General features: G+C 37.6%; 2 long non-coding RNA genes across 3 annotated transcripts in view; one reads left to right on the forward strand and one right to left on the reverse strand.

Moving 5' to 3' along the window:
- Positions 1-1,510: 1,510 nt before the first annotated feature.
- On the forward strand, positions 1,511-6,382 carry LOC129349123 (uncharacterized). Of its 2 annotated transcripts, none has more exons than XR_008601986.1 (2): positions 1,511-3,382; positions 4,270-6,382. It is a non-coding gene; the product is annotated as an uncharacterized LOC129349123 (long non-coding RNA). The 2 variants fall into 2 exon arrangements; XR_008601985.1 differs by having other exon boundaries at positions 1,511-2,505.
- LOC118471447 (uncharacterized) overlaps positions 5,917-13,308 on the reverse strand; it is a 129,825-nt gene continuing 122,433 nt past the window's right edge. The window contains exon 5 of the long non-coding RNA XR_008601987.1: positions 5,917-9,243. This is a non-coding gene — a long non-coding RNA (uncharacterized LOC118471447). The remainder of the gene's footprint in view (positions 9,244-13,308) is intronic.

Below are 13,308 nucleotides of genomic sequence, written 5' to 3' on the forward strand. Positions count from 1 at the left end.
TTTTACGTACAAGATAATACTTGCCTTTGGGCAGAATTTTGAGGACCAAATTTTTCACAGCTGTCTTCTTAATTATGCTGCCTTAATTGAATTTCTATCCAACTGTCATTTTGAAAATAAGTAAATATACACACTAAAATGCCCACTAAATTATTATAGCAATGATGAAGGACTCTGATAATAGTCTTGGGACTGATAATGTCATTTAAATTGAGTACAAGAGTTTCTGACAGTCTGCTGTACTTGTCTAAGTCAGAACTCAATTTACAAGTTCAAGATTCTACATATTTAGGTCAAAGTTGATAGTTTGGGAATGGAAACATCTAATTTTCCACAAGGGAGGAGCGGAATTGGAGAGATGAGTTGTGGTAAAAGTGGATCTTTATCACCTTCCTCCTATAGTGCATCATCAATTCAGACGGAGACCAGTGATGTGCTGTCAGGTAAACACCTGATGCTCCTCATTATTACATGCTCACTGAACACTAAGACCATTTACTCTGGCTGTTTGCAACATTACACTGAAGTGTGAGCAAAAAAGTTTCATTTAAACACTCAGCTTTATACTTTGGCATGTTTAAAGCTTAGAAAAATGTTTCCAGGTACATGCAATAAGTGCATGTTTCTACCATCAGTGCTCCTGGGTCCGTGTATATTTTGGCAATTGGATTTTCCGTGGGCTGCATAGTGATGTAGTGGTTAGCACTTTCGCCTTGCAGCGAGAAGATCCCTGGTTCGCGTTCCGGCTTTCCCGGGATCTTTCTGCATGGAGTTTGCATGTTCTCCCTGTGCATGCGTGGGTTTTCTCCGGGTACTCCGGCTTCCTCCCACAGTCCAAAAATATGCTGAGGTTAATTGATCATTCTAAATTGCCCGTAGGTGTGAATGTGTGAGTGATTGTTTGGCTTTGTATGTAGCCCTGCGACAGACTGGTGACCTGTCTAGGGTATCCCCTGCCTTCGCCCGAGTCAGCTGGGATAGGCTCCAGCCCCCCCGCGACCCTAGTGAGGATTAAGCGGTGTATAGATAATGGGATGGACGGATTTTCCGTTCTGAAACGGGTATTGGAAAAAACAAAAGACGAGTGGTTATTTGATTTTCGTTTTAAAATACACAAAATTGAAATACAAGGCGTTTTTCCTTTTCATGATCGTAAAGGGATATACGAAATTTTAAAAATGCTTTGATTTTCATTTTATATTTAGAATATCAAAAAAAATAAAATCAGTAAGAAACAAACGAAAAAGATCAGTTTTTTCATTTTCTGAGACCGGAAGTGGTCATCAGCAAGTGTGGAGCCAAACGACAACAAGATTCTCAGAGGGCGGAGTCAGAGAGCAGTGATTGGTCAGACTGACTGAGAGCCAGAGAGCAGTGATTGGTCAGACCATAGACACTATAGAAGACAGTGCGCTAGCGTATCTAGTCTTCTATATATCTATGGTCGACACGTCTGGTAGTATCTCTGGCTGCTGTTGACCTTGTTTTTGGAGTAAAACACGGTAAGAAGATAGATACTTCTAACCAGTAGCGTTGTCTTGTTGTACGTTAAGTCAGCGACTTGTGTAGAGTTGTGTTTTGTCGTGTTTGAGCAGTTGGTCCAGACGCGTTAGCTAGCTAAGCGGCTAAGTTAGCTAGCGGGCTAATTAACACAGGTGGCTAACTTACCGCTGAACACCTGTGTTAGTTGCTGCAGCAGCTGTCCTCATTATTAGAATGACCTTCTCAACCTGTATTTCTCTGCTGTGTATTTTAGCTTTTAAAAAAGTTATTTTACTTTAAGGTTAACTGAAACCCGTTCAGCTGCACTGAAGTTTAACATTCAGCTGGTTTGAATTAAACCTCGCTTAATTTAACATTGTGCAACATTACCTCTCTGAATCTCCATAATTTCATTAAATTCCTTCTCTCTTCCACTGCTCAAGTTCAATCCAGTATATAAAATGACATTAATAGTGAATAAACTAACAACCAGCCATTGTATTTATTTATTATTGCATGTATATGTAGTAAAACATGAGTTAAAACATCCTACTTTTGGATCTAGAACTGCACAAGCCGTTCATTTTCAGTCACCTGACGAGTTAAACTCCCCTTTTTATGTAAGGTTGAAGCAGAAAGTCTGAATTAACAAAGAAAGTTGTTTATAATTTGCGATACCTGTTATCTCAGACTGAGGCTTTAGTTTTTATTGAGCTGATTTACACGTAGAAACTTTGTTCAGGAAGATTTCTCAGTAGCTCAGAGGACAGGCTGCTTTTTACACAACCTTGTAAGAGAATGTCTGTCAATGCTTTCAGCAGAATTTAGAAACACAACACTTCCTAAACAGATGTTTTGAGGCTGTGAGGTTGAACGTTTGAGAGTATATCAGTGTGTTTGTTTGTGGTCTTTCTGTTTCTAGGTGGAAGCTGAATTAGTGAGGATGACTCCTGCTCCTGTCATCTCTAAGCTCCTCACACATCTTTACCTGCACATGAGGAAAATCACTCCTGTAGAATGCAGGTATGTTTGTCATTATTATAAAAAGATGTTGCCTGGTGACCTGTCAGAAACCCATCATACAGAGTCAGCCAAAATAATGTTTACACACATCAGGAAAAGAAAAACTTGCATACATATTTCAATACTAAATTTATTCATACATCACCAGATTAATAAAAGTTATCTTTGGCCGCTACAATTACAAGAGGTGCTCAAAGTGGTGGCCACTGGCTTCCAGACATTTCTGTTGTGTTGTAGACGTCACTTGTTGATGCTCCATTCATGAGGGTAGCGCCATCTGTTGGGAAAACATCGTACAACAGGACACAGAGTTATGGTGATTTGATCAAACTTAGAAAGAGGAATCTATATGTATAGAAGTACTTATACAAATGAAATATTTACAAAAGTTTTTCTTTTCCTGATGTGTATCTACATTGTTTTGGCTGACTCTGACTCTGAACTTAATGAGAACAAAACTGTCATTTAATTGTTGCTCTGAAAGCTTCTTTAGTGAAAACCAGCTGGTGTTCTGCTTTGAAACAAACTGCTTTTGAGGTCTGTGTTTTTAGGTTTAACCCCACAGTTTCTGAATGAACTGATAGTTGTTTTTTTTCCTGATCAATGTGGACGTTATAATTGATGGTAACATTTACTGATCATATAATCAGCATGACAATATAACAGTAGAACATTCTGACCACCTGACTAATACTGTGTTGGTCCCTTTATGCTGCTAAAACTCCTCTGACCCAGTGGTTCATCAGAACCTCTGGGCATGTCCTGTGGATTCTGTGGGTCCTGTGGGTTGCAGGGTGGGTCCTACCTAGACCAGGCTGATCCTGGACCATCCCACAGATGCTCAGTCAGATGTGGATGTGGGGAGTGTGGAACCCAGGTGAACAGCTTAGCTCTGTCCTGTTCCTCGGACCACTCCTGAGCAGTTTTAGTTTGTCCTGCTGAGGGAGGCAGCTTGCATCAAGGACTGCTGTTGCCATGGAGACGAGGGGGTTGTTTGTCCTGCAGTGTTTAGGTGGTGGTACATGTCAAACATCCACATGAACGTCAAGGTTTCCCAGCAGAACGTTGCATTAGAACAAGATGATGGATGTTGTTCTCTTCAGCTGTCAGTGGTCAGAATGTTGTGGCTGATTGGTGGATCTGTCTGCCTTTACTCTGACATCCAGAGTTATACAAAAGTGTAGTATGTGTGCAGTGCAGAAGAGATTTACTTTATTGTATGCAGTTTTAGTGGTTCCATCAGAGAAAATCATATCCATGTACAGATTTTTATTAATTCCAGGGCTGGTTCAGTAAAGATTATAATAATAACTACATCAGATAATTCTTTGTCGCAGTTGGAATTTTGCAGACTGAGAGATGGTTGAGAAGGTTTGCAGTTCTTGTTTTAGCAAAATATGTTATAATAGAAGATCTTTATTGTCATTGTACATGAAATTATCTGCAAACCAGCAAAGTGCATCAGTCTGAGGTTTCTAAAAATAAATAAGTAAAGAAAAATGCTTCTAAAGCCAATAATAAACAGAATATGTTGAGGGAATATTCTAAAAAGGAAAGAAAAGCTCCATTCTCACTCCTCTCAGGAAAAACTGTCATTAAAATTGACTTTAAATTTAGCTTCAACACGAGATAAAAACATTTACTTCCATTACTGATATTGTCAAGTTTTAATAAAGTTCATGCTACTTTTATAAAATGATGAAAGTGAATAAATTGTATTTCTGTGATCTGTGTTTGATTTCTGTCTTTTCTCCTGTCATCCAGATGTTCAGAGGGAGATGATGCCACATCTGGTCCAGCTGATGGAAGGTCTTGAAGTTCTCTGACTGGCCTCAACTGAAGATGGTCCTCTCTCTGGATTTAAGGTTCAGATGCTCAGTAACAAACTCCACCAATGAGCCAACAGGGAAGCTTTAGGTTTATTAAATGTTGCTATGAAGGTTTCGCTGTTTTTCTTTGTGAATGCAATGTGCTCCAACTGAAACTTGAATTAGAACTTAGAAGTAAATCCTTCCATCCGAAAGGATTTAGTTGCATTAATAACCTCATAACATTCAAATTTTTATTCCAGTCTTGGTTGGAAATAGAATCTCTGTATTGATTCAGGTAAAAACTGAACTTCACAGCATGTTGGAGCAAAACAACCAGATGAAAACTGTGATGGTGTTGGATTGTCAGACCGTAATGTTGCAGCTCAAAGCAGCTTTTCTAGCTCAGTTCATTCTGACATTCAGCTATGAATCAACACAGCAGATGGTGATCCATGCTGTGGAAGTCTCACATCTCCTGATTTAATGGAGCTGCTTTGCACTTTTTACACTGTTTATTCACCAACACTTTATTTAATAAAAGTCCCATCTAGTTTTTATGAGGAATGTGATGTTTTAATTTCTCTGTGAATAACTGCAGTCTAATGCAACATCTGGAATTGTAACATCTGTCCTGATATTGATCATGAAGTATTGATCAGAATACTTATGGTTAGCAGTCATCCCTGAAGTTTTACATTAAAATCTTTACTTGTGTTGTGAACTTTGGTAAGAAGCAGAAACGTTAGCGTTGCCATGGATACATGAGTGTTAAATTCTGTCCATGTTTCCATTTTGGGAAATGTAGTCCAGTTCCAGAATGTGGAGGAATTTAGTCTCACAATCACAGACAACAAATATTATCTGAAAGTCGGGTTATTGTTGTTTATCAGCACAATACAAAAAGATTAATGTTAGAAATATTCCAGTTAATACTCTAGAATATCATGATTTATGTAAATTTACCTCAATAATATGAATGTTCAGGTTAAGATTGTTCAGTGATATTTATTATGTAAGTTTAGCTGATTAAAGTTTATGACTCTGCACTAAAATATTATTTAAATTGACATCATTATTGTAATATTTAGGGTCAGACCCTAAGTATTGAGATTAAGAAATCAAATATTCTATAAAATGTAAATACACTGAACTCATTTGGATATATTTAAGTGAGACTCTACAATATTATTTGACACAAATCTATCTAAATCAAAATTTTAATAATTTTCACACCAAACATTTACTGGACTGATTTAAATATTAAAATCACTCCTTTCTAATCCTCTGCTGTACGTTCAAACCTGAGGCCTTAAATAGAAACACACAAGTATCTGATTGAAGGAACTTCTGCAGAGTCCTGGTTCCAGAACATGATGATAGAATTATAGACAAACTTTAACAAAAGCTGCCTGAGAGTTTACAGGTTTTTATGTTAGATTTCTTCAGTAATTTAATGAGTTATCAGCAATAATCAAGTGTTCATTTGATGAACTTCATTTCCTAAAACATCCAGAATTGGAGCTCATACCTTTTAGAGCTGTAAAGTTTCTGCTCCTTCAAAGTTCACAACACAATGAATGAATTCCTAAAACACTCTCAATGTTGGAGAGCGTTTGTGATGCTGAAGCAGTGATCAGTTTTTCTGTTTCTTCTCTGGAGATGCACAATGAGGGACGTCTGCAGCAACTGAGAAAGAGTCTCACCACATCCTGACATGAGGAAAAAGACTTTATTGAAGACTGCAATGAGAAAAACTATCAGACAGCAGACGGCTGCATTCAAGGTGAGCTCTGAACATTTGATCTGGAACAGGAATTCAATCACAGCAGCATGAGCTTCATTTCAGTCTGTAGCTGCTGAATTCATGGATGAATCATCTGGCACTAGAGAGGAAGACCATCAAACATCCACGTCAGCTGATGGAGGTCCAAGAGTCTCACCCAACAAAACCTACAGAGTGAAGACCTCAAATCTGATTGGACGGCCTCCTATTCAGCCACATGTGTGAACAAATGCCTCTAAGCTGATTTGTTTTCTAAAATAAATCTAGTTTGAGTCCTAATCTATGCCTGTGTGTTTGCTTCTTTACACTGCTGTTAACAGTTTAGGCTGTTAGATTGTTCCAGATAAGACAAGTACAAGATTCTTCAGAGCCGTTCTACCACGAGCCTGACAGGAAGAACTCCAACAGCTACTGAATGTTCCTGTGGTCCCTTCAAGGCTACAGGAGGAGCCATACGAGGACGAGCCGGTCCACCTGATGGAGGCCAGTCGCTGTGGTTCAAAGCCAACACCGACTACGTGGACTTCTACTGGACCACATGGAGGCCTTCAAACCGGACCAACAAGTTCAGCGACTCCCCGACTCGTGGGTCTGAGGACGCCGCCGAGCCTCGGCCCAGCCGGCCTCCTGTCTGTGGGTGTTTGAGTGCTGAGAGGTTTGTGGATGCATGTGAACGTTCTGTGTTGAAACAGCAGCTTTGGACTCAGTAACGCTGGGAAAAACCAAGAGCTCCTTTATTTGTGACTTCCACTAAAAAAACTGATGAAAATAAGTTTGCCAGGGTTCTGACTGATAACAGATTATTAAATAATGAAAATAACAGTTTAAATCTTCCTTTAAACAATCCTTTTAGGTCTTTCCTTTACACTAACTTCTTGGTATATGTACAAGTATTTTGGGTGGAATATACCATTAAGCCCAATGTTCAAGGGTTCTTCTGGGAATATACCATTAAAGCAACCTTTTAGGTAAATGTTCCAGGATGTTGGGTAGAATATACCATCAGATCAACCTTTTAGGTCTACATTGGAAGATTTTAGAGTAGAATATTAATCCAAACCATCCTTTAGGTCTACATTTAAGGTGGAATACTCCTTTACAGCAAGATTTTTTGGTCTACATTGAAAGATTTTAGGTGGAATATTCCTTTGAATGAACTTTTTAAGTTTATGTTCAAGGATGTTGGGTGGAATATACCATCAGACCAACCTCCAAGGTCTACAGTAGTGGATTTTAGGTGGAATATACCATTAAACTCACCTTTTAGGTCTACATTGGAGGATTTTAGGTGGAATTTTCTTCCAAACAGTCTTTTAGTCTACATTTAAGGATGTTTAGGATGGTATATTCTTCCAAACCAACTTCTCAGGTCTACATTTCAGGTGGAATATTCCTCCATACTAAGTTTTTTGGTCTACATTGAAGGATTTTTTCTAAACCACCCTTTGGGTCTATATTTGGGGTTTTAGGTGGAATATTCCTTTTAACCAGCCCCTCAGGTCTCTTTGAGGATTTTGGATGGAATACTCGGTTAAACCAACATTTTAGGTGCATGTCCAAGGATTTTTGGTGGAATGTTCCTTTAAGGTGGATGTTTGAGGACCTTGTAGGTGGAATACTTCCTGAAACCAACCTTTTAGGTCAACATTCAAAGATTTAAGGTGGAATATTCCTTTAAACCAAACAAAATTTCATGTTTTGATCATTATCAAGTCAGAAACCTCAATCCAGACTCCTCATAATGACATTTAAGATTTATGCTGCTGTTATTTGTTTAGTCCAGACTAAATGACAGAAATCCACAACTGTAATTTTATTTCAGGACTCGGTTATTAAATGTCAAAACAATCCATGTGTCTCTAAACACTCAACAGCTTTACAAACTCTAAGATTAAACTCTCCACAAGGATCCAAAATAAGTTGGACTTCTACATGAGAGCTTTAATTATTCTTCATCTACTTCCTAAAAAGTTTGGTCAATAAAAAAGACAAAAACTAATATTTTCAGCTGAACTAAAGACAGACTTTGTGATTTTTCTGCTCACGTGTTGTTGTAAACATACTCTTTCAAATAAATAGCTGCCTAACCCCCTGGAAACCAGCTTTTGTCCTGTTTTTGTGTTGCTCCTCGGTGACCCTAGACAGCCGGGTCGTAATGTTTTTTGAGCAACACACCATACTATGACGTTTTTACAATGATGGTTCTACTATGGAACCAGTTTGACATGTTCAGGTGTTCTTTGTGTGAAAACTCAGAGATTTCAGGTATCAGAAGGTGGTTTTCAACTTTCTTTGTTAACTTTCTGCTTCAACTTTAAACTAAATTTCCTTCACTAACCCAGCCCTCTGGACTTCCAGTAAGCTGTGTTCCTATTGGCTGTCCAGGTGGCTGCTTGGTGTTATCAGGAACACCTGAGCAGCTCAGTGTCTTCCTGCTTTATTTAGCTGCAGCCAAACATTTCCTCTGTTTCTCTTCACCATTGAACCGGGTTTGACTCTGTTGCTTTAGTTTGTTTTTTAGGCGTTGGCTTGCAGCTTCCAGCAGTAAAATTGTCTTTAATGTGTTTCTTGGTGTGTTTTAGGGCTTTGTACTGGATAGTTGTCTTGGTAAATGTGGTTCTTTAGCCACAGTTAGCACATGGTGCTAATGTGTGCAGTGATTAGTGGATTTGGTGCAGGTGAGCTGTGTCTTTATCTTGGCTGTAGTGAGTCTTTAGAGGTTTTTGGTCAGACACATTCTGTATTCTTGTTTGTGAACCAGCATTGGTTGTCCAGAAGGTAAGAGTTCCTGTCATGATTCTCTGTTTAAAGAGGTTCTCTGGTAGGCTGCAGGAGACTTTAGCATTTGGGTTGTGCTAGTTTGGTTTTTGTATGGTTTCATTTGGACGACTATCTTGAGGCCCCTCCATGTGGTTTAGTGAGGTTTTCTGGAACAGTTCTACAAAGCAACCTGCAGCAGAAGAGACTTTGAGAGTTTTTAGGAAGTTCTGGAGAGCAGACTTTAGAGCAGCAGAAACATTTCTCAGCAGTTTGAGGAGGAGAAGGTGAGCTTCAGAGTAGAAATGAGATGGAAACCTTGACCCGTGTGGTGAGATCCTGTACCAAGAGTTTGAGCAGGTTGTGAAGAGTCTGTAGTTCTTTGGTCTGAAAGCACAAGAAGAGTCAACTCATTAAAGGAGAGAACAGGAGATATTGTTGGTTCTTCTGTCGCTCTGCAGTTTCCTTAGACTGAATATCAAGTTTATATTTTAAATGATTTAACATATGAGCCCAAAAAGACTTCAATAAACTCCCTCCATCCCCTGGACACAACAGATTTTATTACCATGTTAAATCTTTTTTATTTTAAGTATATTTTTGAGTTTTAATCATAGTTTTAGCGTAGGTTTTTCTCTTTGCTTGTTTAGTTATGTCATCTGTGTAAAAGGTGCTAAACAAATAAAGTTGAACTGATAAACTGAATAACTGACTAACTCATGTTTGTGACAACAGAAGTGTTTTCAATGTGATTTAAGGGTTTGTTTCATTTTTAAGGTTGGGTTAAAATCTTGACAGAAAAAAAAGATTAAAGAAATAAACTACATTTTAAAAAAAAGCAATTAAATCAAAGGAAAAAAATTAATACAATAAAGCTTTTTAAAAGAAAATTGAATAAGTACAGTTATATTATACAGACAAAACATTTAATTAGATAATTAAACAGAAGATACAAAACGTAATTATGAAATTAAACAACATTTTTATAACAAAAATATTAAACATTAAAGATGCAATCTTTTAGATAATTAAACATTTAAAAAAAAACTATTAAACAAGAAGAATATTAAATATTTAAAAAAATACAAAACATTTTAGATTGTTAAACCTTTAAAAAGACAAAACATTTCATTAAAAAAATTAAATGTTTAATTTGAAAATTGTCTTAAAGACAATAAAACTTTAAATAGGAATTATCAGAAAATACAATGAAGCATTTAAAAAGAAAATTAAACAAAAAGGTGGTAAAACTTTTTTTTTAAAAAAACCTTAAAGATTTAATTGAAAAATTAAACACTGGGAAAGAAAAGGAAATTTTTTAAACAAGTCGATAAAACATTTGAAGAAACAACAATTAAACATTAAAAAGACAAAACATTTGGAAATCAAATCAGACATTAGTTTCTTTTCTCACCTTTTATTCTTTTCTAGACATTTAAGAAGAATCAAACTAAAGACAAAACATTTGAAAAGACACCAGTTAGACTTTAGAAGATCAAATTAAACAGAAGAAACAATAAAACGATCAAAAAGAGTAAAGACAGATAAAGGTCTTAACGCGTTTTGTAGTCTGAAATGAAAACATCAAGTTGTTTCTTCAAACATTTCCTCTTTCTATGTTCTTGGTTTGATTGTAGACAGATTTACTAAGAACTCATTTCAGAAAACTGCTTTCCAGATAAAGTCTACTAGTCATTGAAGGCATTTATCAATCTAATGTTACCTTCTGATCTCCACAAACTTTACTGTTCAGTGAAGAGAATCAAAGTTTGTTGAGTATTTCTAAAAAACCCACAGGTGAAGGTCTGAGAAGAACTCAGATGGATGGTCTAAATGTGAAATCAAGACTCATGGTCACAAGTTTTAAGGCTTCTGTTAACCACAAAGTTCAAACTAACAGAGAAGTACTGAGAAACTTTCAAGATTTCAGTCCTCAGACTGTCGAAAGGTTCAAACTAACAGAGAACTACTCAAGAACTTTTAGGTTTTCAGTCCTCAGACTGTTGAAAGGTTCAAACTAACAGAGAAGTACTCAGGAACTTTGAAGATATCAGTCCTTGGACTGTCTGGAAGTTCAAACTAACAGAGAACTACTGTGGGACTTAGAAAATTTCAGCCCTCAGACTGTGTGAAAGCTCAGGTCCTGAGGACTTGGGAGGTGTGGAGGCTTTGAAAGTGTTGGAAGTGAGGGTTCAACCCTCCAGCACAAAGGCTGAAGTCCCACCTCCCAAGAAAAACGGTCGAGAAAAGAGAAAGTAAAAAAAAAAACTCGAAAACGACAAAAAATAGATGATAAATGCGCAAAAAAAAGAAGAATTAGTATCTGAGCGAATAGCTCAGGGGAAAAGAAGACGGACTACCAAGTGGAAGGTTGCAGGTTCAAGACCGGCCAGTGGCAGTTTTCTTTCTTTGTCTTTGTCAGAATTTTGAGAAAATTTAAGAAGTGTCTGGTCTTGAACCAGCGACCTGCAGCTCCATAGGCAAATCCTTAACTCACTGAGCTACAGATCAGATGAAAAGAAATGAATTCGTCGTCCCTTTGACATCGTAGTTTGTGAAGTCACCACATGGGTGGAGCCAAGGCGGAGTCTGGGTGGAGTCAGGGCGGAGAGTAGGCGGGGAGGTGGGTGGCGGCCTCCCCCCTCTACTCCCCCACCTCCCCCAACCGCCCACCACACCTTCCCCCGCCCGACGAGTTCTTCGAGTCTCCACGAGTTCTTCGAGTCTCCACAGGTTTTCCCCAGTTTCTGAAGTTTCCACGAGGTCCGAGGCAGAACAAGTTGTCATGAAGAGGTGTTGAAGTTGGCGAGGATGGTGTGACTTTTTACAGCGACTAGAAGGAAGACCACTAGAAGAGCAGGTCTTTAACCACCATCCATAAAATCCATGGAGTCAGCTCCAGAGAAATGAAGGGAGGTCAACTTTTATCAACCTCCATCCAGATGTTCAACTTGATATCTTTGACATTTTTAGCACCACAAACCTTTAGTATCACACTTTATTATCCTTTATTAGGACTTTAATGGAATCCACCAGCAGATTTAGTTTTTGTTGAGGACTGCAGTATTTAAAACTCTTCCTTCTATTTGACCTCATGTTTATTAGTTTTAGTGGAGAAAGTTATTTTAATAAAAATAAAGCGTCTTGAGACAATTTGACCTGTAATTGGCGTTATATAAATAAAATTGAATTAAAATTGTATGTATCTTGTAATGTTGGAGTAATTCAGCCATATATGTTGGAAAACACATTTTCTTTGTCCATTAATCTGGTGACTGTTTTCTCCAGTAATTCATTTCTTGTTTTGGTTTATAAAATGTCAAACCCAAATATATTCAGTTTACTGCCATAAAAACCAAAAAGATTCATGATGCAGGAATCAGACAGTTTTTCACTTTTCATCTTAGTTTAGTCAGAAAGACAGTTGATAATGTGTGAATTGTTGCAGCTTGTGAGCCGTAAAAGGTTTTAATCTTTGGGGCCGAGTGTCAGAAAACATTTAGAAACCAACATCAACAAAACACTCAACAAAGATTTGAACATCATTAAAGGGAAATCCAACTTTTGCATGACAATGTCTAATTAAAGGACATTTATTTCCAACGTAAATGTGTGATATTCATCCTCTGGAGCTTTCTCTTCACATCGTCTTCCACCTGGACTGGTTTGGTCGGGAGCATGTGCAACAAACATTTGAAAAACTGTACTTTAACATCAATGAATGACACTGAAGTTTAATCTTTACATAAATGAGACTGAGTCTGGATGTGCTGCTCTGTCATTAACTCCTAAGTTTAGGGAAAGTTCAAACAAAAGAGGACAGTTCAGATAAGACTTGAGAATGAGCTTATTTTGAACAAACATCTCAGACTTTCTGAGCTTCAGCACCTACAGCAAGATATTTTAACAACAAGCAACTGAAGAGATCCAGAAGTTGGAGAGAGTTAGCTTTAGCTGAGCCAAAGAACATGTGGGATGCTAACCTAGCAAACATCTCAGACTTTTCTCTGTGAATTCTGAGAAATAATTTACTATTTAATGACAGAGCTACACATCTTAACTCAGTCTCATTAAAACAGACTCTAATTCAGTGTCATCCATCCATATTAAAGTGCAGTTACCCAAAATGTTTGTTGCATGAGCTCCAACAAAACCTGTCCAGGTAGAAGGCCACTTTGACAAACAGGAAGTGGAAGATTCCAAGCAGATTTATAGAAGGGGGAACCGGATTGTACTAAGTGTGGTTGAGTATAGAGGGGTGTTTTGTGGGTTTTTAAGGCTGATAATGATTATTAGTGAGACATTTGGAGTAGATATTCATTTGCAGTAAATGAAAGTATTTAAAATCTTGGAGTTAAACTTAGAAGAACACAAACTCTAACAGGAAACTTTGTTGATACGTTTTTGTTTTGTTTACAGATGTTAAGTTAAAGGAGCTTTATTCGTGATGTA

This window comes from Amphiprion ocellaris, chromosome 6 (genome assembly GCF_022539595.1).
Source record: "Amphiprion ocellaris isolate individual 3 ecotype Okinawa chromosome 6, ASM2253959v1, whole genome shotgun sequence".
Classification (NCBI taxonomy): Eukaryota; Metazoa; Chordata; class Actinopteri; family Pomacentridae; genus Amphiprion; species Amphiprion ocellaris.